We start from the raw sequence: 26,538 nt of genomic DNA on the forward strand, positions 1-26,538 counted from the left end.
CTGACAGTTTAATGCCCTCATGATTAAGGTGGCCGAGATGTATACCTTTTTTCCCCACCTTTCTAAGGATCTGGAATCTCTCTCGGAAGGTAATGGATTTTTAGCAGTGGAGGCCTTAATTCCCTTGGGGCCCTGTGAGATAGTTTCTGGGTCAGCAGCATGGCTTTTGAATAGAAATTGGTGAGAGTCAGGAACCCTGTAGTACCTGTCCGGCTTGACTGGGGCTGGAGGTAGAGAATCCGGGTTAAGGAAGGCCTCCGAGTACACATCATCTAGTATGTCCAAGACAGGAGGTATAGCCAGAGGCCTGTGCTGAGGTAGCAAGAGAAATTCCCTAAGCCTTTTCTTGGAATCTGAATAATCTTGCCCTTCCCAGTGGAAGTGTTCCCTTAAGGTATGCAAAGTTTCCCCAAATGAGTAATCCTCTGGGGGGGATACAGAGGGAATGGACTCCTCTGCATCAGAGTCTTCAAAAGGGGATTAAGAATGTTCCTGTTCATCAGAGTGCTCTGATATAATGGAGCCCTGATCAGAGGAGGGGGATTCTTCCTCCACTCTGGGCCTTTTGTCCGGAGGGGGGTTGAGAACCCCTGACAAGAGTAATTAAGTCCTCAGCCATTTTAAGCATCTGTTTTTTAGGCATGGGGCCTGGAGATGGGCCCTGTGTAGCTTGTCTCTTAGAATGCATGGCTGCTTTAGACTTAGTGAAAGCCTTGATGGAAAAAGAAGAGGAAGGTCTGAAGACACCTTGAGAGGAGGTAGACCTGTCCACATTTTGAGATTCACCGCTGAGAGTGGCTTCGGTATCTGTAGTCGGGAGTGTGGGCCGAGGAGCCTGCGACCTCGGGCACAGGAGACACCGCCAATGAAGTGTTGTCGGTAGTCAGGGACTGCGTACGCGCCTCGCTGAGAACCGGACCACCTGTAGTCGGCTTTGGCGTGGTGTCGGTAGAGGCCGCGGACCTCGTGTGTCGGTCCTTATCTTTGCGCTTTTTAGACAAAACTGGAGTCGGAGTATCCGACGACATAATATAGTTACATTTTTTGCCAAAATAATGCTGGGCGAACTCCGCCCGACGCTTCATGGTGCGTTTGTTGAATGTAGCACAAAAGCGACAGACTGAGACGTCGTGGTCTGGGCCTAAACAAGGAATACAGAGGGAATGGAAATCCTTATGCGGTATTTGCTTCCCACATGAAATACAATTATTAACTTTGTCTGACATCAGTCTGAGGCAAGAAAAGTTTCCCCAACGGGGTACTTAGCTTTCAAGAAGACTTCGGTTGCAAAATCTTCGTAATTTCAGGAGCTGGCCGACCGGCACTTGCGAACTGCTTCTGCTTCGGGCACCGCGCGGCAAGAAAGACTGAAGAAAATGGCGTCTGCTGGTTCCTTTATACTCCTGTCGCACTGACATCAGGGAAGAAGCGACGACAACTGACGCCGGACCTAGACTTTGGAATTCGGCCGACCGAGAACCTGCCTGACGGCAGGAGAACCCATCTGTTATGACTGCAGCTGTATGCACGATGAACATCATGTAGCCGACACTATTACATCAGTTTTTCTTGCCTCAGATGTCAGGAGCCCCCAAAATAGGAAGCAATCAAATGGTGTGGAACACCTCCAGTAAAAAGTAAATGCAATTTCCATAAGATATGGCCAAAAAAAGAGGATGGGTAGAAAGTATAGAAAGACGGGGCTGGAGGGAGGGTAACCAGGACTGCAACAGTGAATACACTAGAACATCTACATTTATGGTAAGTGTACACAACTGTACTATGTTCTTCATGTTTCACTGTTGCAGTCATCACACTTGGGTTGATTCCCAGAGCTGAGGAAGGGTGGAGGCAGTCAAGAAGTAGTAGGGCTGGCTAGCAGGCCTTGTAAGACTGCTGTGACAAATCCAACTCTGGATTTAGAAAAGATAGATAAGTGGTAATGCTTGGTGAAGGGGTGTACAGAACTCCAGGTTGCAGCTTCCAGGATGTCCCTGGTAGGGACTCCCCTGAGAAAAGCTGCAGAGGTTGAGGTAGCTCTAGTGGAATGAGACCTGATCACCTGTGGGGTAAGCTTTCCATGGTGTTTGTAGCAGAAATGGATACAGTGTGCTATCCATTTAGAAATGATTTCGAAATGGCCTTGCTGTCTGCCCATGTAGCAAAGCTGACTAGCAGCTGGTCAGAATTTCTGAAAGGTTTAGTCCTGTCAAGGTAGAACCTGAGCTGTCTGTGCACGTGTAAGGAGTGCAGGATCCATTCCCCTTTATTCTGAGGATTAGGAAAAAAGGTTGGCAATTGGATGGATTGGTTTAAAGCCACACTGGATACCACCTTGGGCATAAAAGATGGGTTAGTCCTGAAGGAAACCCTATCCGCATGGAAGATTATGAAGGGTTCCACAGCCATAATGGCCTGTAACTCAGACACTCTTCTTGCTGAAGTCATGGCTAGCAGTAAGGTTGTTTTCCAAGAGAGGAATTTTAACTCTGCTGTAGCAGCAGGCTCAAAAGGGGGAAGCATGAGCTTCTCTAGTACAAAGTTAAGGTCCCAGGCAGGAGTGGGAGCTCTCCTTGGGGGTCTTAAATCGTTAGCTCCTCTCAGGAACTGTTTGATCAGCGGGTGAGAGAAGAGGGGTGGCACAGTATTGTAATGAGCTGAGATGGCAGAGGCATGAATCTTAATTGATGAGAAGGATATGCTTTTGTGGAGCAGCTCTGCTAGGTAATCTAGGATTTGAGGAAAGGAGGGCAAGGCTGTGTCGTTCCCTTGAGACTGGCTCCAACAACAGTATCTATTTCACTTTTCTAAATAAGATTTCCTAGTACTGGGGCTCCTGGCCTCAAGGATAACATCCAGCACCTGTTTGCTGAGAGTTGCTGGTGATGTATTCAGGGAATAAGCCAGGCTGCCAGGTTCAGGGTTTGCAGCTGAGGATGCAAAATTTGTCCCTCCTGCTGGGACAGCAGAGAGGGGGTCTGATGTAGGTGCCAGGGTGGCACTGCTGTCAGATTGCGTAGGAGTGGCCACCAGTGCTGGCATGGCCAGTCTGATGCAATAAGGATTGTCCTTGCGTTGTCCTGTTTGATCTTGAGGAGTACTTTTAGAGGGAGGGGCAGAGGGGGAAAGGCATAGATTGAGAGGTTTTCCCATGTGAAGGATAGGGCATCCACTTTCCAAGCTTGGCTGTGGGGAATTCTGGTGCAAAATTTGTTTAGTCGATGGTTTTGGGGGGACGCAAAGAGGTCCACCTCTGGTGTCCCCCACTTGTATATTAGAAGTCTGAATGAGTTTGGTTCCAGTTTCCACTCATGTGGGTCCATTAGATTTCTGCTTAAGTTGGCTGCCAGTGAATTTTGTTTGCCTGGCAGAAATTGAGCTTGCAGGTGCACTTGGTTGCTTAAGGCTGTGTTCCACAGAGCCATGGCTAACCTGCAGAGTGGGTAGGAGTGAGTTCCCCCTGCTTGTTTATGTACCACCTAACTGTGGTGTTGTCTTGTCTTTATCAGGAGTTGTCCTGGCAGGATAAGGTATTTGAAGGCTGTCAGTGCATTCTATACAGCTACCATTTCTTTTTGATTGATAAGCAGGTGAATTTGTCCTGGGCTCCATTTGTCTTGAATGCATTTGCCTACCATGTGAGCCCCCCCCCCATGCATAGTCTGATGCGTCTGTTGTCAGAGTTTGGACAGTGGGGGGTTGTGAGAAAAAGAGTCCCTTGTTGTGATTGCAAGCCTCTGCCCACCAAAGGAACTCTGTCCTTAGGCAAGGAATGATGGGAATCACTGTCTCCAGGTCCTGCGAATGTTGAAACCAGACACTTTTTAAGTACCACTGAAGTTTCCTCATATGCAGTCTTGCATATGGAATCAGTAGAATACATGAGGCCATGAACCCTAGGGCTTGCAGCATTTTTCTTGCAGATAGCTGGGTTTGGATGGCCAGTAATTTGAAATAAGTTGTCAAATAAACCTGCTTTTCTGGAGTGAGGAATGCCATCTGGGAAGTTGTGGTCAAGCTTGCTCCCCAGAATACAATATTTTGGCTGGGTACCAGATGTGATTTCTTTTCATTGATTGTATACCCCAGAGAAGTTAGGAGTCTCTTTACAAACGTCAGGTGCTGAAGTAACAATTCCTGACTGCCCGCCTGAATCAGGCAATCGTCCAAGTATAGGTAAATTTGAATATTTCTCTGCAGTAAGCAATGGCTGGAACCAGACACTTTGTGAATACCCTGGGCGCAGTAGATAAGCCAAAGGAAAGTGCAGAGAACTGACAGTACATACAGCCTGCCCTGAAACATAGATATTTCCTGCAAGATTCAATTATGGGGATGTGCAGATAAGCTTCTTTTAAGTCTAGAGTGACTAGCCAGGAGTCCTTGGCTAGCACAGGAAGGAGCTGCTGGAGTGTAAGCATTTTGAATTTTGGTACCACCAGGAAGGTGTTTAGGGTTGACAGATCCAGAATAGGGTGCCAAGAGTTCTCTTTCCTGGGCACCAGGAACAGCCTGGTGTAGAAACCCTGTCCCCTTTGCTCTGTTGGCACAGGTTGAATAGCCCTGATACTGAGAAGACAGAAGTACTTGCTCTGTCCACTGGTTTGAAGGAAGATCTGGCAATCCACTTGGGGTTGGTAGAGAGTGGAAATAGAATCTGTATCCCTGGGATACAGCGTTTAAGACCCATCGGTCCTGGGTAATATACTCCCAGTTTTCTACATGCAGGGCGAGTTTTCCTCCTAGGGGTACAAGTACTTGGAAATGGCTGGGAAGGATTAAGGAAAAGTCACTGAGAACTTTTTCCATAGGGGGGTGGCTTACCACTCCCAGTTTTTGAGGAAAGAGCACTCCAATGTTTAGATCTGTGCATACCCTGACACTGTACTCTTTTGTAGTCTGTTGCCCCAGGGTTTGGGCTTAGAAGGTCTGAAAGGGACTGGAAAGGACCAGTTTTTTGAAGGTGAATGCCTACTGAATCTAGGTGGCTGTACCTGTAAGAAATCTAACAGTTTGTATGGATTTAGCTTTTTCCTCCATCTTTTTAAGAACTTCTTCTGCTTTAGAGCCAAACAAACATTCTTGGTTTAATGGAGCATCAAGTAATTTTGCTTTGACATGGTCTGGCAAGATTTGTTCCTTCAGCCAAGCAAGCCTTCTCAGAACAGACCCAGTGACAGCAGCCCTGCAAGATGCTTCTAAGGCATCAAAACCACACTGCAAAGTATGTTTACCAACTTGGTTTGCAGAATGCATTAAGTCTTATAAGTTTTTATTTTCTTCACAATCAGGAATCAACAACATTTTTTGTTTAATTAGATCAATAATATGCTGCTGGTACTTCAACATGTGAAACTGGCAATTTAAAGCCCTGATGGCAAGAGTTGCAGAGGTATATACCTTCTTATCCCACCTGTCTAGAGCCCTAGAATCCCTGTCTGAAGGGGTGGGGCTTTTGGCTGTAGAAGCCTTAATACCTTTATGTCCCTGGGAAATGGTCTCTGGATCCGCAGTGGGATTTTTAAAGAGAAATTTGTGAGAGTCAGGTACTCTGTAGTATCTGTCAGGCTTTCTAGGAGCAGGTGGTAAAGTCGGGGGCAAGGCTGGATTCCAAGAAGACATCTACAATATCCAGGACGGGGGAATAGCTAGAGGCCTATGCTGAGGCAAGTCTAAAAATTTCCTGAGTCTCTTTTTGGACTGTGGGTAGTTCTGGCATTCCCAGCAGAAATGCTCTCTTAGGGTATGCAAGGTTTCACCGAAGGAAAGGTGCTCTGGGGAGGACACTGAGGGAATTGAATCCTCTGCATCTGAGTCCTCATACGTAGATAAGGGTATGTCCTGGTAATCACAGGGGTCAGAGTCATCAGACTCGTGTTCTGAAGAATCAGAAGGAAAATCAATTCTTTGTCTTTTAGAAAGGGAAGGCTGGCTTCCCCTAATTAAAGTAATAAGGTCTTCAGCCATTCTAAGCATTTGTTTCTGTGGCATGGGAGCTTGAGAATGTGCTTTGGTCGTCGGTTTCCTAGGCGTAGTTCGAACTCTGGGCCTGAGAAATTTGGTAGATTTAGTCATTAACAAAGTATTCGGTTTGATATGAACATCGGAAGGTATGAATACACCCTCAGAAGCCGGTGCCTGCACAGCGGCTCCGGACCCATCCAAGGTAAAGACATCTGCAGGTTCCATAGTAGAAGAAGCTTCTCGTGGCATAGAGGACTCTGAATGGGTCTCAGTAGAGGCCTGCAAATCTGTAGAAGCAGTGCCTCACTGAGTACCGGAAGACTGGCGACTAACTTAACGGAAGCATCTTTGTGTTTTTTCAGAAGATCGGTAGTCAGATGACTTACTGAAGCCATTTCGGAATACGGAGAACGAGAGCGGAAGAATTTAGAGACAAAAATAGCCTGACGACAAATAGCTCGGGCATTGAACAAGGCACAAAACCGACAACGAGAGACGCTGCGGTCTGGGCCTAAACAGTTGACGCAGTAAGAATGAAAATCTCTGTGAGGTATTTGCTTTCCACAAGCAAGACAACTGTTAACTTTTCTGACATCAGGTTAGAGCAAGAAAAAAGGATCCCTAATGGAGTATTTAGCTTTAGAAGACTTCAGGTTTGAAACTCGAAAAAAGAAAATTTCAGGTAGCTACCGACCGGCACTTGCGAACTGTTTCTGCTTCGGGCTCCCGCATGGCAAGAAAAGCTGATGTAATGGCGTTGGCTGCATGTTTTATACCCCTGACGACCTGACGTCATGGATGAGGCGACAGTATCCGATGCGGAAATCCCAACACTCCGGTACTCGGGCCGACTGAGGGCTACCTGCAAGCAGATAACCCAAGTGTGATGACTGCAACAGTGAAACATGAAGAATATATACTGGGACATCCACTGACAGCGGTTGCAGATCCTTTTTATGACACCACATGGAAAACCTTTTCCATTTGGAAATGTAGGATTTCCTAGTTGTGGGTTTTCTGGCCTCCTGGAGAACTTTTAGCACGTCCTCAGCAAAAAGGTGTCTATAAAAGATTAAAACCCTATCACCCACAATGTCAGATTGAGAGTTGACAAATGTGGGTGCACTAGGGTTCACTTGTCCTGTGTGAATAAATCCATCCTGTGAGGTAACTTGTGGTGATTGCACTTGGCTAGGTGCAGGAGAAGATGGAACCAGTGCTGCCTTGCCTAAAAGGAAGTCACTAGCAAGATTTTTGGTTGATTCTGATAAATCTTCAGTAGGACTTTCTGTAACAGAGGTAAGAGGGGAATGCATACAGAAACATCCCCTTCCAGGAAAAAGACCACCTTCCACACCAGGGGATGTGGGACTCTGGCACAAAATTTTGGACATTATCTGTTCATGGGGGAGGCAAATAGATCTATCTAAAGTGTATCCCAACAATGGGTTAGGTCCAGATATACATCCCTGTTTAACATCCACTCATGGGATTGGGTCATGGACCTGCTTAAAGAGTCTGCCACTGTACTCTGGGCTAATGGTAGATAAACCACCTGTATGGAGATTTGACTCTGTAAGGCTAATTCCCAAGCCAGTACGGCTAGTCTGCATAGAATGTAGGACTTCGATCCCCCCTACTTGTTGATGTACCAAAGAGCAGTGGTATTGTCTGTGAACCACCTCAGCACTTTTGGAGCAAGGTTGCTCCTGAACATTTGTAGTGCCAGAATCAGAGCCCTCATCTCATTCACAATGATATGTTCTTTGGCCTGCTTGGGAGACCAAACATCTCTGACTCTCCAGGCTAGGAGAGTTGCACCCCAACCTATGTCTGAAGTGTCTGTGAATAACTCTTGGGAAGGAAGGGGTGGCTGCAGTGGTAGGCCCTGGTTTCTGTTTACTTGGAGGATCCACCATTCTAGTTCCCTTTTTAAACAAGGCAGGAGTGGAATCCAAAACTCTAAGGGGTGTTAAGTGTTGTATTCACCCTGTTCTTAGGTACCACTGCAACTTCATGTGTAATCTTGTGAAGGGTATCATGGAGATGGTGGATGCCATGTACCCTAATAGCTGAAGAAAATCCCTGGCTGTCAACAACTGGAGGGAAAAAATGGTCTGAAAGAAGGAAGTCAGGAACAAAACTTTCTCCCCCGGAAGAGAGGCTAGCATTTTGTGTTTGTATCCTGCATCCCAGGAAAATGTGATCCTGTGAAGGGATGAGGGAAGACTTCTGGAAATTTATAGTGAACCCTAGACTCTGTAGAAGGGCAACAGTGAAGGAGAGGTTTTCGCGAAGAAGCATTAGGAACTGAGCCTGAATCAGACAATCGTCTAGGTAAGGGAAATTTAAATTCCCTGTGTTCTGCAGAAAGTTATAACAGGAGCAAAACACTTTGTGAAGACCCTTGGTGCCGTAGAGAGACCAAAGGGCAAAGCACAACGCTGAAAATGCCAGGAAGCTAGAGAAAAACATAAAAACTTCCTGAACCTTGGGTGGATGGGAATGTGAAGGTAGGCATCTTCTATATCTAGAGACACCATGAAACCCTGTGGGAGAATCAGGGGTAGGAGGGAAGGTAGAGTCAACATACAGAAAGAAGGGACTTTGAGAAAGGTGTTTAAATGGGAAAGGACCAGGATGGGTCTCCAGGGGTCATCTTTTCTGGGGACCACAAACATCCTGGAGTAAAACCCCTTCCCTTGTTTGGAAGATGGAACTTCTTCAATAGTTCCTTGAGAGATTCAGATTCCATGCAGCAAGGGACTGACCGAGGCAATGGAACAAGGGGGTGGATGGCCCTGCGGCCTGATAGTCACAGACTACCTAGTTTGGGTTGGGACTGAAAGGACCATTTAAAGGCAGGTGTAGAAGAAGCAGACTTAGGAAAAGCTGGCTTTCTAGGTCCCGTCTTATTCTTAGATAAAGAATAAGAAGACAGAGACAGTTTCCTAATGAAAGCAGTTTTCCACTGGATAATTTCTTTGGAACTGTGGGAAACACAATGATGTTTAAGATCTTGTAACTTGTTTCCTTTCCCCTGGAAAGACTTAAAAAGCTCCACAGCTGAACTCCCAACAAGGCTTTGTTATCCAAAGGTGCAACCATTTGGCCTTGAAATCTTCAGGTAAAGGCTGTAGCCTAAGCCAAGACTATCTTCTCAGAACAGACCAAGAGGTAGCTGCCCTAGCACAGGCACCAGCAGCATCATAATTGCACTTGATGGAGTGTCTTGTCACTTGTGCAGTAGAATTAAGGAAAGTTGCTAATTTTGATTTTGCTGGGGAATTTAGAATGTCTGTCAGTGTTTTCACCGCATCCGCCAGAAGGGCCAGACAGTACTTTACCACATGGGTCTGATTGCAAGGAAGGCCAAGGTAGCCGAAGTATATACCTTCTTGTCCAACCTTTCCATGACCTTACTTTCCTTATCAGAGGGTAGCAAGGAAGTGAATGGTAGAAGTTTTAAAGCCTTATCCATGGAGACAGAAATGGTAGCTGGATTAGTAGCAGGAGCCTCGAACAGGAATTTGGAGTCCTCAGGAACTTTATAAAACCTGTCAGGATGCTTGAGGGCAGGAGGTTGAGAATCTGGACATTTGGAGGCAGCAGAGAAAACATCCAGAAAGGCAGTCAGGTCGTCAGGAGTATAAAACATGCAGCCGATGCCATTTTCATTAGTTTTTCTTGTCCCAGATGTCAGGTGCCCCCCAAATGGGGAGCAAAAAAAAAAAGAAGAAAAAAAAACACACACACACACACATATATATATATATATATATATATATGCATATAATTTAGAACACAAAAAATATACCTCCAAATAAAAGCAAATACGCCAAAAAGGTTTTTAAGCATAGTAAAAGAAAGAAGAGGTATAGTAAGAGAAAAACAGTGGGCTGGAGGGTGGGTAACCAGGACTGCAACCGTGAATACACTCCAACATCCACAGTTATGGTAAGTGTACGCAACTGTACTATGTCCTTTGTGTTTCACTGTTGCAGTCATTACATTTAGGTAGATTCCCAAAGCTATGTTTGGGAGGATGGATTTATACAGAATTGGGAACAGCTATAAGGTCCTGCAGGACAGCAGTGGCAAAGCCAGCTCTGGATTTAGAGAAGAGAGGTAAATGGTAATGTTTGGTGAATGCATGAACTGAGCTCCAGGTAGCAGCTTCCAGAATGTCTCTGGTAAGAACCCCCCTAAGAAAGGCTGCAGAAGTAGATGCAGCCCTGGTGGAATGAGATCTGATCCCCTTGGGGATAGGTTTGCCATGGTGCACATAGCAGAAACAAATACAATGGCTTATCCATTTAGAAATAGTCTGCTTTGAAATAGGTTTTCCCTCTGCCCCTGCAGCAAATGCCACCAATAGCTGCTCAGATTTTCTTAGAGGTTTTGTCCTGTATAAGTAGAATAGAATAGTAGAATCTAAGTTGTCTGTGTACATCCAATGAATGCAGAATCCACTCCCCCTTGTTCTGTGGATTGGGAAAGAAAGTTGGCAGATGAATGGTCTGATTAAGAGCCACACAGGATACCACCTTAGGCATGAAGGATGGATTGGTCCTGATAGCCACCCTGTCCGGAAGAAAAATAATGAAAGGCTCCACTGCCATAAGAGCCTGTAATTCTGAAATCCTTCTAGCTGAAGTGACTGCTAAAAGGAAAGCTGTTTTCCAGGAGAGAAATTTTAAATCTGCAGTAGCAGCTGGCTCAAAAGGAAATAGAGTGAGTTTTTCCAAAACAAAATTGAGGTCTCACGCAGGAGCTGGTGCTCTCCTGGGAGGTCTTACATTTTTGGCCCCTCTGAGGTACTGCTTTAGCAGAGGATGAGAAAAGAGGGGAGGCTCTGTGTTGTAATGAGCTGAAATGGCAGAGGCATGGATTTTTATAGAAGAAAAAGATAGGCCCTTGTGAAGCATTTCAGTTAAATATCGCATAATCTGAGGAATATTGGGCATTGCTGTGCTTATTCCTTGTGCTTGGTTCCAGGCACAGAATCTTTGCCATTTGTCCGCATAAGATTTTCTAGTACTAGGCCTTCTAGCCCCCAAAATGACATCCATCACAGGTTTGCTGAGAGATGTAACTGGTGAAATTAGTTGATTAGCCATGCTGTAAGATTCAGAGTTTGGATCTGATTGTGCAGAATTTTATAGTTCTGCTGAGACAGTAGGTAAGGTGTCAGAGGCAGGTACCACAGAGGAAGGTGTGACATATTGCGTAGGAGCAGGTACCAGTGTTGGCGAGGCCAGTCTGGAGCAATCAGTATAATTTTTGGTTTTCCTGTCTGACTTTTAGTAAGACCTTGGAGAGCAGGGGCAGAGGAGGAAAGGCATAGACGGATAGGTTTTTCCAGCTGAAGGGCACAGCATCTACTTTCCAAGCTTTTTTGTGATGAATTCTTGTGCATAATTTGTCCAACTGATAGTTTTGGGGTGAGGCAAAAAGATCTATGTCTGGCCTCCCCCATTTGCCTGTCAACATGCTGAATATTTGCGGATCCAGTTTCCATTTGTGTGGGTCCATAAGACTTCTGCTTAGTGCGTCTGCCAGAGTATTTTGCTTTCCTGGCAGAAATTGAGCTTGTAGATGTATTTGGTAAGTCAAGGCCATGTTCCACAATGCCGTGGCTAGTGTGCAAATGGGGTAGGAATGGGTACCCCCTGCTTGTTTATGTACCACATGACTGTGGTGTTGTCTGTCCTTATCAGTAGTTGTCCTGGATGAAGATAGTCCTTGAAGGCTGTCAGAGCATTCTGTACAGCTAGCATTTCTTTCTGGTTGATATGTAGGTGCATTTGATTTAGGCTCCAGTGGCCCTGAATGCATCTCCCTGCCAGATGCACCCCCAAGCATAATCTGATGCGTCTGTAGTCAGGGTTTGGGCGGCAGGGGGTGGAATGAATGACAGTCCCTTGTTTTGGTGGCAGGCTTCTGCCCACCATAGGAACTCTTGCTGCAGGCAAGGAATGATAGGAATCATTGTTTCCAGGCTGTGACACTGTTGACTCCATAAGCTTTTTAGGTACCATTGAAGTTTCCTCATATGCAGTCTTGCATATGGAATTATTAGAATGCAGGAGGCCATGAACCCCAAGGCCTGCAGAATTTGTCTTGCAGAAAGCTGGGTTTTTGAGGCCACCTGTTTGAAGTAAGTCATCAATTGAATTTGTTTTTCTGGCGTAAGGTAAGTCATCTGGGTAGTTGTGTTCAAGCATGCACCCAGGAATGTAATTATTTGAGAGGGTACCAGTTGTGATTTCTTTTTGTTTATGGTGTACCCTAGACAAGTTAGAAGTCTTTTTACAAACGCCAGATGTTTTAGAAGAGTGTCCTTGTTTTCTTCCTGAATTAGACAATCGTCCAGGTATGGATAAATTTGAATATTACTTTGTCTGCAAAATGCAATTACTGGTGCCAGGCACTTTGTGAAGACCCTGGGTGCAGTAGATAAGCCAAAGGGCAGTGCAGGAAAACTGTTAATGCAAATAACCTGCTTTGAAGCGGAGGTATCTTCTGCAAGATTCCCTGATGGGGATATGCAGGTAAGCCACTTTTAAGTCTAGAGTTACCAACCAGGCATCCTTGCCTAGCATAGGCAGTAACTGTTGTAGAGTCAGCATCTTGAATTTTGGAATGTCCAGAAATGTATTTTGAATGGATAAGTCCAGAACTGGACGCCATGATTTGTCGTTTCTGGGTACCAGGAAAAGTCTTGAATAAAAACCTTGTCCCTTTTCCTTTTCTGGTACTGGTTGAATAGCCCCCATATTCATGAGGGACATAACTTGTTTCTGGGCCTCTGCCCACTGATTTGGAGGCAGATCTGGCCATCCGTTTGGGATTGGCAACGTGTGGAAATGAAATCTGCATCCCTGGGATACTATGTTTAAAACCCACTTGTCCTGGGTAATTCGTTGCCAATTTCGTGCATGAAGTGCGAGTTTTCCCCCCAAAGGGGCAGCCAAAAGATAAGTGCTTGGTGATTGCAGTGGAAAGTCATTGACACTATTTACCGTAGGAAGGTGCCTTGTTACTTCCAGATTTGGAGTTGGAGGCACCCCACTGCTTTGTTCTATAAGTTCCTTGTGACTGAAACCTGGAGCCTTTGGAATGTCTGGGTTTGACCTGAGCGGCTCTGGTGGGTAGTGGAAAGGACCAGTTCTTAGTAGGCCAGTGCCTACTGAACCTGGGTGGCTGCACTTGTAGGAAATCTTTTACAGTTTGCATAGATTTAGCTTTATCTTCCATCTTTTTCAAAACTTCTTCTGCTTATTACTAAATAGACTGTCCTGTTGTAAAGGAGCATCCAACAATTTTGCTTTAACATGATCAGGCAGATTTTGCTCCTTGAGCCAAGCATGAAGGCATAAGAATAAGACGATAAGAAGGCTTATCACAGATCCAGTTATAGCGGCCCTGCAAGAGGCCTCCAAGGAATCAAAACCACATTGCAAAGTATGTTTTCCAACTTATTCAGCTGAATGCAATAAATCCTGCAGCTATTTATTTTCCACACAGTCAGAAATCAACATCATTTTCTGTTTAAGTAAGCCCATGACATGCTGCTGATATTTAAGCATATGAAATTGACAGTTTAAAGCCCTGATTGCCAAGGTTGCAGACGTGTAAACCTTCTTACCCCATCTATCCAGCGCCCTGGAATCCCTGTCAGAAGGGGTAGGATTTTTAGCAGTAGAAGCCTTAACGCCCTTGGGACCCTGAGAAATGGTTTCAGGGTCAGCAGTAGGGTTTTTAAAAAGGAATTTGTGGGAGTCAGGAACCCTGTAATATCTGTCTGGCTTACTAGGAGCCGGAAGCAGGGAATCAGGAGCCATGCTGGACTGTGAGAAAACATTATCACCAATGTCTAGAACAGGAGGCATCGCCAAAGGCCTATGCTGAGGAAGAAGGAAATCCCTAAGCCTCTTTTTAGATTCTGAGAAATCCTGACTCTCCCAGTGGAAATGTTCCCTTAAAATCCTCAGGAGGAGAAGCAGAAGGGATGGAATCTTCTGCATCAGAGTCCTCATAAGATGGAATAGATAATCCCTGATCAGAAGAGGAATCAGAAGAAATAGAAACCTGATCTGAAGATTCTTAGTCAGTGCCTTGCCTAGGCCTCTTAGCAGGAGGGGGATGAGTACCCCTGATCAAGGTAATTAAATCTCCAGCCATTTTGATAATTTGTTTTTTAGGCATAGGGGCCTGTACACGTGGCCCAAGCATCGGTTTTTTAGACATAGAAGTAGATTTTGGCCTTAGATTTGAAGATGGCATCGGTTTAATATACAAATCTTTAGGCCTGAAAACACCCTCAGAAGCCGGTGCCTGCTCAGCGACTCCAGACCCATCTAAGGTAGAGACATCCGTGGGTTCAATACTTAGTGTCTCGCAGCATACCAGACTCCGAATGGGTCTCAGTAGAGGTCTGTGAATCAAAAGTAGCGGGCATCAGGGGCTGCGAAAGCACCTCACTGAGGTACCGACCACTGGCTTAGGAGAAGCTTCGTTAGTTTTGGACCTCGATGGTCTGTCTCTGTCTTTTTCTTTGCGTTTTTTTTTAGGTATTCCGGTAGTCGGATTGCTAACTGACATTTCTGGATAGTTAAATCTTGGGCCAAAATATTTAGAAGCAAAAATATACCAATGCTTAATAGTGCGTTGATTAAATTTAGCACAAAACCGACAGCAAGACACGTTGTGGTCAGGGCCTATGCAAGGAATACAGTACAAATGAAAATCCTTATGAGGTATTTGCTTCCCACAAGTAATGCAATTATTAACTTTTATTGACATCGGTAAGGAGGCAAGAAAAAATTTCCCAGATGGGGTACTTAGCTTTAGGTTGAAGACTTCGGTTCTGAAACTCGAAAACGAAAATTTCAGGAGTCGGCCGACCGACACTTGCGGACTGCTTTTGCTTCGGGCACCTCGCGGCAAGAAAGACTGATGAAAATGGCATCGGCTGCATGTTTTATACCTCTGACGTCATGGAAGAAGGGACAGCAACTGACGCAGGACCCAAGACATTGTCAATCAGGCCGACTGAGGGCAACCTGCCAGCAGATTACTCAAATGTAATGACTGCAACAGTGAAACACGAAGAACATCAGAATGGGAAGGGGAGTCCATCTACAAAAGTTCATAATACCTCTTCTGAATCTCTTGAGACCTGGGAACAGTCCCATTTAAAAAATTATTTTATCTTAAGAATAGTCTCTCCAAAGGACATATCACCAGGAACATCTGTACCAATAGATTCCTCCTCTGGGGAGGCATACTGAATGGAGTAGACTAGAGACTCCTCTCCTGAAGAATCCTCCTCCTGTGAGGAAGCATCCACAGATGTACTTTTAAAGGATGTGGTAGGTGAAACAGGCTGCAGAGGAACACAATGGGGGGGGGGGGGTTGGCGAAGGACCATAAAGGCATTGAAGAGACTCTGAGAAAAGGCTTCCCAGTCACAGGCCTGCTGAGGTTAGCAGGAGACACGTGCTTAGTCTTTGCTTTTTTCTTTTTGGGGCTTCCATGCAATGGAATGTGGATGGACCAGATGTCTGCCTACATTCGACAATATCTGAAACATCTTCATGCACTGTGATCTGTGTGATGCCACAAGGGCCCCCCCCCCGATATAATGAGCCTGGTTTCGCCCTTGTCGCCCTGATCGGAAGCCTGCCCTTCCTTCCCTCACGGACGTGCCAGCAGACTCCTTCTGGGCTTTCATTGTTGTACCGGGAGCAACAACCAAAACAGAGGGCGCAGTTGAAGGTTCAGGCTGTGATTTTGTGTCTTCTTCAATTCAGATTCATCCGAATGGCCCAATATCACATCCATTACACGTGCTAAATGTTTGAGTTGCTGGTTTTCTAAATATAACTTAAGAGAAGCTAGCTGACTTCTGAGGGTCTTAGGGATAAAGGATTTACAAATAAGACACTTGGTGTGGTCATGGTCTGGGCCTAAGCACAAGAGACAAAGCTTGTGGGCATCTTTATGTGGAATCTGCCTTCTACACTGACACTTGTCTTTCCTAGCTGACATGAACCCAACAACATGCAGCAGCAACAATTTTTAATAAGAAAAACCCCAATGGGGACTTATCTGAAACTTGAAAGCAACAAATCTGGCAAGTGAATGTTTGGAGCAGGCGATCGGACAGGCGGCAGAAAAGTTCTGAGGTAGGTGCGTGCTGATGTCTGCTTTATACCCAATGTCTCTTTATGGCCGACTAATGTGTTTCTGCATATCACGTAACTTGCAGTAGAATTAAGGCTTTTGTATAGTGGCCAGACGTACAAGTCATCCGGAGGCAGACTCCCTTATGTGATGAATATTGCAGCATATGAATAGAAGGACATTTGATTAAGTAACGTTCATAAGTATGGGGACATACAAATATGCGTGTTTAGGTGTGTAGATTAAAAAGGATTGATTACAGCATTCACAGGAACATGAAAAGAAGTTAAACAGAATATAATACAAACATTTAGAAACTGGAAGCTCTTAAGAAAGGATATGGATAGTAACATGCAAGCAGTGAAAATGCTTTTAGCCCTTTTAGTCTTGACACATAATTCAAGCATATTTGTATCACCCAGAAGAGTTGCTGTGGATCACAATTAATAAAACACTGAAAGAATTAATTTGGGAGGGGAGAGGGCAAGTTTATTCTGCCCATATAACACTTTGTTCTAGGGCTACCTGTTTTGTAGGAGGAACTTAAAGCTGTGTAGTTAAGGCTTATATACACAATAACTCAAGCAAAATGTTACAAATTAAAGGGAAAAGGATGATGAAATGGTGGTAGGGAGTTTGAGAGATAAAGGAAGACTTAAGAATAACATCACCAATCATACATAATATCATATTGATAAAGCAGCAGAAAGTATTCTAAGAACTAAGCCAGATTGGGAATGGAGAAAGGTCATTGTACCAATAGGGATACCTTTAAGGAGAGGAAGAGAAAATATGCAAGGAGGAGTGGTAAATTATTGAAGGAAAATGTCAAAGAAAACCAAGGTATCTGGAGCAAATAGCTCAGTACAGAAAGGTAGTAAAGTGAGAGGAGGTTAAGCAGGCATATGGACTGCATGTTAAAGACTGCCTTCCCACTCAGAGTAGAGGCAAAAAGGAGTGCTAAGTGAAGGACCAGCTCTAGTAGAGTTTTTAGTTGAGTGTAGAACAGATTATGTTGTTAAAAGGCATATTTAGTAGGGTGTATAAAGTATTGCAGGATAACGATGAGAACCAGAAAAAAAGATTGGGAAAATAGAACAAAAATGCAATTTCCAAAGAAACAACAGAAAGAAATTGGTGGGACTCCTGCATATGATACAAAATCCTGAAGGTTTAAAATTTTTACAGGGAAGTAACTTACTAAACTAGACTCATGTTATAATAAAATAGCCAAATTCGATACAAACTCCCCCTCCAAAACACACCATTGCACAGCCCTTAGACAACTAAACTGGCTAGAAGTTCCTCAGCTCCTCCAATAGAAGTAACTAACCGTCACCCATAAAATACTCCATGAACCAGATAAAACCCTAGCCCTTCATGATCTCATACAACTATGCACAACCAGTAGAACACTCCGTTCCAGTGAAAAACTCCTAGTTAAATCCACCAAAGCTAACAACTCAGCTGGAGAATCCTTATTCTCTAACATCATTCCTAAAATATGGAATAAACTACCCACTTCCATCTGCACCATAGTACAATTTAAAAAACTTCTATTTATTCATTTCGAAAAATCCTGGCTTTGCTCTTGCTACCCACCTGACTAACTCTGTATTCTCCACTTTTTATACCCACCCTCTGACTTTCTTTAGATCTACACTTTACAGTACTATCCTATTATGCCTTCTTCATTCCCTATATATACTTACTCTATTAACTCAAATCATTTCAAGTCTTCCTCAAAAATATCATACTGTGCTTTCTAATATATATGCCAGTCTAGTTTGTATAATACCATATACTCTTTGATGTACAAATTCTGTTAAAATTGCTAAGGTGCCATCTCTTTCAGTTGTTTATATTTGCAATGAGTACTTTCATTGTTTATCTGTACCCTGTAATTTTCTTGTGGTATTGTTTGTTTGTTTTTCATATTGTTGGAGCTTTTCTCCCCATGCCTCCGCTGAAAATGGACCTGTGTCCAGTTGGACTTTTCTGGTAAACAAATGTTAAATAAATAAAAATGAAGTGTTTGCATAGGTATTTTATATCCTACGTAGACTTTAGAGGATTTTCTTAGATTAATAGCAAATGTTGGAGATGTGACATAGAAGAGAAAGGTAATTGGGAAGATGTTTCTTGGGAATGTAACAAGTTGGCATATTTTAACAAATTCTTAAAGAGTACTTTGATAAAAATGATGGAGGAACAAACAGTACCAACTAAAAAAAGATTCCATTTAATTGGGATCTCGACTGCCTAAATAAAGAAAGGCTTTGCTACATTTAATGCTATAAGCTGCCATCAAAGCATTTACTAGAAAATGGAAATCATAATCTATACAACAATAATGTATGTTTTGAATATTGTAAATAAGATACAAAGAACTGGAGGTAGGATATTTTGAAAAGGAAAGAAGTAAATTTCATAGAAATAAATTAAATTTGTGGAAACAATACATGCAGAATAATGCACAGGAGGACAGAGATTTAAATGAAGGCAGGACGTGAACAATTTATGTAATGCTACACAAAATAAAAACTGTTAAAAAGATAACATATACTGCACAATAATGACAACGGTTACAGTTTTTTTATTAATTATGTGAATGCATGCTGCAATTTAAATTTGATTTAATAAAGGCGTTACAATAAAAAAAAAAAATAAAATTACTATTCCATCTTGTTTACAAATCCTAGTCTGAAGATACCCTAGAACAGCTCAAAAGTTGTGGGCCCAGCTCCCTCATAGTAACTATAACATCCAAAATTTTCAATGCAACAGTTACATAATGCTTCCTACAAATATACTACTCTATAACTTGTAATGCTTTTAACTCCAACTCTGTTTCTGCTTTTGAGTTAAGCACTAAATTTAGGCCCATAAACATCACCACTATGGTGGCTGGCAAATGAAAGATTTTCTTAAGCTATAACAAGGACTTCATTTCAGTTGTTTCTTGGATTTCATTATGTCATTCAGATGTTGCTGTGCAGTCTATCTGCTGCCTATCTTCCAGAAATCTGGGATTTAACATAATCTAAACTTTAAACCCAAAAGTCAAAGAAGAGAACTGTAACAATTTTTTGGAAATGTCTTGTAACTGATCATGGGGTCCCCACTCTACAAATAACATGTGCAACCACAGAATCCTTCTCTGCCCAAGCCAGAAAAACTTGTACAATTACTATTTTTACAGAAGAATGCAAAAGCCTCCAGAGCCCTATTAATCTCAGGATGTAATTTTGGGCTCACATTTATAAATTAATCCATGTTTAGAATTATTATTCTTATTCTGAAGATATATAATCTTTCTTTCCAATTTACCCTCTGCAAATTCTAGAACATAAAGACATTCTACACTTGCCCTGCTTTTGTGTCAGCTGCTAAAGCTGTTCCAAGATAATATTTATGTATTCATTTATTTGCTGTTCTAAAATATATACATTTATTTATATACCTATCTGTTTATATATACTTGCTTACAAAGGTGATTGGACATAGCAGACATGCCCATTTTCAACTAATGCCTTGGAGAAAAGCTCCACAGTAAATACAAAAGAAAAAAAAAAAAACATTTGTAGACAAGTACAAAGGGCAAATTTTAAAAGATAAACAAAATTTCATGTCTTAGGATATTACAGACAGCCAATAGAAACTCCACACCTTAATAAGGTTTGCGAAAAGTACATGAAATGGGGAGAATCAAATGACGCAGGGTACAAAAGCAATAATCAGGCTGAATGTTATACAAAGCTCCACAGCAAAACAAGTAAAAACAGCAGTAGCTGTGACCAAGAAAGTAACTTTACAAAGATAATACAAATTAAAAACGTTAGATTACATGTATCTATTCGAAACAAACTATATAGAGGCAGATGAGCAATAATCAGTTTGAATGGCACAAATATGAAGTTGAGCAAAGAGTGAGTCAGTATATTAGGATCTGAAGTAGTGTAGTATTTACTGGTTTTAATACAAGTAGTAGTCAAGTATGAGAAATGTATTCTTGACAGGCAGTTAATGTAGCATTGGGATACAAGATGAAAAGATGCACGGAGTGATAACAAGTAAACAGAATACATCAGTTGAAATTAACGTATGTACAAGCGTGAGTAATATCAAGACAAGGTTCATGGCAATAAAACTATAATAATACCACATGTAGTAGCACGTCAGATAATTTCTTTACTGTTTTTCAAAGTACAAAATATCCTCTGCTATCGGAAAGGTTATCTCATCCAACTCTAAATCTGTACTTACACTCACGGAGCTGGAAAGAAGGGGGGACTCCTTCAAGTTGAGTAGACTTACTTGCCACCTAAGGAATCAGGGCAGAACAAACTCTTCCTGTAATGGAGATAGTTATGAAGCAATACAATTTAACAATACTCCGTGGGCCGTGGGTAATGCTTAGATTACCTGCTGATGGTGTGCTTTGCCAAAACAAAGCCAACATTGGATAAACAAAGCATTACCTAAACCCAGCTATGAGTTATTCTTATCATACAATTATATTAGTGGATGCAGTACTTGTGTGCATGTGTGTGTTTGTTTGTTCTTCTACTTTACTATTAAAAAAAACAATACAAATAGTTCTGCACACTTTTAGTTCTTTTACATTATGTTTGCTATTTCCTCTAGTTAACTCTAGCATTATACAATGGCATTATTTAAAAAAGATGATGTGTGTCCTTTTTAAATAATACCATTATACGTTGGAAATTAGTTTTGTGTCTACACTGACCGCTTGCATAGCTTAGTCAGCTTATTTAAGTAATGCCCATATGCTCCTGTTTGGTCATGAGGACAGGCATATTTAATGTTTTATAATACTGTGTGTGTGTGTGTGTGTGTGTGTGTGTGTGTGTGTGTGTGTGTGTGTGTGTGTGTAGTTCACTGTTACTGCTAGAGACAGTGGTTTACTTACACTGATAAACAGTGGCTTTTTGTTTTCCTTATTGCATGTTACACTGAGAACAGAGATTCTGAACCTGCTCAGATGTAACACTCCTACAGTTGCATCCTTTATCTTATTTTTTTTTTAAATTGAGATTTCACTTATGATGTCAATGGCAAAGGAAAACAGCAGCCAAAACTGAAGGACCGCATGTATTACGTTTAACAATTTCATTTATAAAAACTGCAGTGGTGAAGTCTTACTGGTAATTTTTAGAGATGAAAGTGCTAAACATAATAAATGTAGACTGCTATTAATCCTTTACAGTGTGTTTTGAGTTTTTATATGTTTCTGCCCAACTGCTTATGTGTGACTGTTTATTCATAGCTGCGGCTGGTGTCAGTCTGTTTGCTGTGTCGCTAACTGCCATGCAAGCAGCTGAAATAATATTCACAATATGGCTACCAACCTCCTTTTTTTGTAGGTAATTATGGATTTACAATGAGCACACTGATTGCACTGCCCAATCAGGGTACACAACATTTTTGACCAATGGCGAGTTACTATTTAACAAGACTTGCACACTCCATTTCCTCACCTGGCAGAACAAACTGCTGTTGGGATTTGTCTTGCTGAGAACCATTACATGGAAGGAGAGAAAATCCCTCTCCACTGAAAAGGTAAAAAAAGATAACTGACTATTTCAAACTCATCTACTGGATCGTGAGAAATGGGTGCATCAAAAGACAATTTAGTACTTGTCCTATTAGAAACATGGCCAAAGCTTAAGGCCAGTGATGACAAACCTATGACACGTCAAAGGCGACATGCCACAACATTTTGGGTGACACACTAGCGTTCACCAACACCGGAGTTACCCAAAGAAACTGCTTTTGCATTTGTTGTTCATGTGAAGTGCACTGAATTATTTTGTGCTAAGAGACAGTTCAACAACATTGCTGGAGAGGTAAGGAAGTTATTAATCTCAAAGACTATTTCAGTATACTGTCTCAATACAGTCTGCAAAGGGCAGTGCAGACATTGTTTTCTCTTCGTGGTTACACTTCTGCAAAGGGCAAGTAGTCTGCATTTCTAGGAGTGTGCTCTTTTGCATTCCTCTCAACTGTCCTTCTTAATCCCTGCTAAAACTGGCAACGTTTTACACTCAATAATGACAATAATTAGATTTATAGACTAATTTTACTTCAGAAAATGTATGTTAATTCATATTAATTTTTTTCTGTTGTTGTTGTTTGTCTTTCGGCTTTTCCCGGTTAGGGGTCGCCACAGCGGAACTCCGGTCCGCTAATGATTGGCAGTAGATTTTCACAAACGCTGAGGTGCCAGCTCGAAGTTCAACCTTCAATGAAGGCATGCCCATTTACGCATGTCTTTCGAACACCCACCTAACCGTGGGGAGGACATCCAGACTCCATACAGAAGGCACTCCATGCACTCCAGCCGAGAATCGAACGGGAGAACCTCTTGCTATGAGGCAACAACGCTACCGCTGCACCACCGTGGATGTACACATATTCAGTGTCTCAAAGTAATAGTACTAGTAGTTTAAAACTGTCCATGTCTCTCATTTCTAGATTTGTCCCCGATTCTGTTGAGATTTATCCCGGATGTACTGAGAGCTATAATGTTTTATTTATTTTTATTTACTTATTTATTTTGTTTGGAGGGTGAGACACAAACACAGTCAAGTTAGGCATTTTCCGAATTTTTGACACGCCAAGCCCAAAAGGTTCACCATCACTGCTTTAGGCAGAGGAAATCCTTTGGGACATTTCTTGCCTGCTTTTCTTCTGAGATAGAAATAGTCCTCAATTTCCTTCTTTTGTTGCAGAACAATGTTTTTGGTGAAAACATAACAATCCCTACTGCCTGTTTTCTGCCTTTCCTTTTATCTTAACCAGAAACTATTTAATTTGGTACAATACATAAATAACACCCCCAAAATAACTTGTTGTGTTATCTATCTACTTATTGCCTTCACCCTCTCCAGGCATTCTGCTGAAGTAAACTCCGGGTAATTAATGTCGCATTAAATGAAAGACGTATTTGAGGCAACATTCAATCACAGTATAACTACTTGAAGCATAAGTAGAGTAAATGCCCTCAGGGAACATTTTACTTTACAAAACCATGTCCTGCCTGTACACCTCCCAATTAAATAATACAAACATTTGTATCCTACTACTAGAATCCCAATTAAATAATACAAACATTTGTATCCTACTAGAATTTTCAGACTCACAAGAACGACAATAACAAAGGTCTATAAACTCAATAGTTTTGTTGTACTAACAATTTATGAAAGATCAAACAAATTATTGTATTCACTGTAACAGCATAAAAGCTTACTGTAATGTTTCCAGGTCAGCAGATGTAAGCTAATAATTTTAGCAAGTTCAATCATCACTATTTCTCTAGTAGCAATGAAAATATATGGGTCAGCTTCAGTAAAGCAGAGCTAAAGCCCTTACTGTGGCCCAGGTGACTGTGGATTAATTACTGGTTCAGGTAATTGACAAAGCTGGAAGGGGGTGATGGGCACTCCAATTTCGGAAGAATGTAGTGAAGTGAAGCCAGCCCCCGAGGAGGTGGGATTCGGATGCAAAAGATAAAGCCTGGCTGTGACTGTTAGTCTCTCCAAGCCACAGACTTCCACAGTGCATGTGCACAACCATGCACTCACACGAAGACATTGTGATCCCCATGGTGAAGCCATTCACTCATTCCTCCCACCCAGGATTTGTAGTTAAAGCCGTCACAAACGTGCTCAAAGCCAGGATGCTGACAAGAACACAAGCAACCGCATAAATTGTCCAGAAAAGGGCTAACTACTTTATATAGCTTACATACATGTCACTAGGACAATGCCATGCTACCTTTGAAACCGACACAAATGAGCTTTTCAATATACACTACTTTGCTCTTATTCAAGATAAAATGTACAGATTATAAGGAACTCTTAACTCTGCCCATACATGCTGTTCACTTGATATATAATCAAGTACATCTAACATACTGTAAAATCCTATGGCTAGTAATACCTCATTAATAAGATTCTCTTCTAGATTCTTTGGCTACTCAGTAATCTACCACAATAAAAAGCCTTCAGAAGAAAAATGAACTGCATCACTTTCTAATATTTGATATTCAGAAAAAGTAAGGCATTACCGTTTCAACCAACATCTCAGCTTGAACCACAAAGAACACAAAAAATGTTTAATGAAACCAACGACCTTGCCCTTCACTTTAATGTTGGTACCATCCAATACTTGAGCTCATGTGTAAGAAATGTATTTAACTTGGAATTTAATGAAGAGCAACCACTGAATGCCTCCTGTTGCTTTTATGAGGATGGATGGGAATTAGATGCAAGACTGGCACTGTCCAGATTTATTCCAACTCACTTCTACACAAATTTTGTAATATCATGTCCCTTAAAGTGTTAGAGTGTTTCTAAATTTTATATCAAAAAGCCCACCTCTTCTGCAATAGTAAAAACAGCTGTGGATGCCCTCAGGGTGCCAACTGTTACTGCATAGTGGAATCACAGCACTGATGCATCACCATAATCACTCACCTGTTGATGTCTTTCTAGCTGCTATGATTAGAATAGATTCAAGTTTAAAGCCACTCCAGGAGTTAATGAAAATGAAAACTCTTCTCAAGTTCCTATACTGTGACCCACGCTGTCATTTTACTCCCTGCTCAGTATGCCATGACATACAATTGTCACATGCACACAATGCAGCAACAGGATCCAGCCCTCTCGGCACATTCAGTATTACTTAGGAGGACAGCATTCTGCAACAAAACTTAGCCTAATCTCATAACCTTAAAGACAGGAAAGGAGAAACTCAGTGAGGATATGGGTATGATAATTCAGGACTGCAACACTAAAAAAAACTGCAACTCTATGGAAACATCACCGCCACCAGTTATATAAATCATACTAGTTTATTCTGTAAATCCACAGGGAAAATGAAAAATAAGTCCCTAGCCAGCTTTGTGGTGCAGGGGTAAGGTGTCTGTCTGCACCATTGTCAACCTAAATTCAGGAACAAACTCAGGCTGCTATAGAAGAAGGAGCAGTTGACAGCCATGCCTCCTATTCCAGGGGGAAGATATGGAGAAACCTAATGACTGTGGTAAAGACCAGGAGCCTTGCAGGTCACCTCACATTGATAATACAAGGTGGCAATGATGTCCTGATGTCAGTGCACTAGCCACTCTGACAGCTATGGCTACTGACTATCCTCTGCCAGAAAGTCAAACCCTACACTCTGTGCTCGTTGCTCCCCATCAGACCCACCTCCTCTCTGGACCTAGTAAAGAATTACCACTGAAGACTCAAGGGGCCTATCCAGCAAAGGGTCACATTAAGGACACCCAAATTAAACAATTTGGGGAACCAGGGATAAGCAAGCAAGGAAGTCAAGGAGGAATAGCCTGAGACTGCAACTTAACTGATTTTCATTTTAAACAAACAAGGCCTTCCCTTGGGGGTCTCTCTACAACATATACACAGTCCTGTACAGCCCTTCCAGCAAACAGACTGCTGCTCTTCTGCCTTAGTGTGATTGGACACCATTCTCTCACTTTTGTTTCCTTCCTTACATTGTTCTCCTTCTGAAAAGGGCATATCAAAACTACATTTTCTTTAGTTTTGCTCCTTTCCTTGTTTAAAGATACCTATTGCTTGCAGTCTCCATTTTCTGGGGTTTCTGCTTGACGCTCACAAAAATGAGTTCACAACTTCGTTTCTTACCTACTGCATTTTTAGTACTCAGTCTAATTTGATGATCCTCGGTTAACTGCCCAACTACTTTGATTTCTGTCTTCTCTGAATTGGTATTAACAATTCTTGTAACTCTCTGTGCTGACCTCTGTTTGATGATGATTTTTACTTTGGAGATTTGTATCAGTTCATCTTCAGTTCCTATACTGGCATCTCTTACAGTATTAGGTTGCTGTCACTCTGCCACTGAGTAGGTTTCCAGTAACATACAATACCATTTTTAATGCCTAACTACAAGCTGATTCTAGCCCTGCTTGTAGTTTCTATGTTAAATCATTCCTCTTGACTCTGTTTCTGGAACTCTGTATGAGTATTATGTCTTCCCTCTCTCCCTACTCCATTCTTATGCTGAATGGACCACAGTAAGTTGCTGTTTTACTACTTTCAGATTAAGTGCATCAGCCAGCCTGCCACACTGTGTCTATGGATTCTCTGTCCTCCCACAATACTTTAAAACATGGAGAAAATATTTTCCTAATATATCATCATGAGCCATATCAGGAGTTACAGCCACAGAATGTAAAAGTTTCCCCAATTTACATGCATGGGGGTTGTTACTTTCTATCACTATGAAAAAGAAGTTATGTACCTACCATAACGTTCCATGATAGTTGTCTTCTTCTCGCCTTCTTTCTTGCTGGTTGGGTTCGGAGCCGATCATCGG

At 42.3% G+C, this 26,538-nt stretch overlaps 1 protein-coding gene across 2 annotated transcripts in view; it reads right to left on the bottom strand.

Moving 5' to 3' along the window:
* EPS15L1 (epidermal growth factor receptor pathway substrate 15 like 1) overlaps positions 1 to 26,538 on the bottom strand; it is a 3,892,050-nt gene that overhangs the window by 1,005,786 nt on the left and 2,859,726 nt on the right. The gene's annotated exons all lie outside the window — the stretch shown is intronic.

Source organism: Protopterus annectens, chromosome 13.part0 (genome assembly GCF_019279795.1).
Source record: "Protopterus annectens isolate FY-2018-M chromosome 13.part0, PAN1.0, whole genome shotgun sequence".
In the NCBI taxonomy this organism is placed as follows: domain Eukaryota; kingdom Metazoa; phylum Chordata; order Ceratodontiformes; family Protopteridae; genus Protopterus; species Protopterus annectens.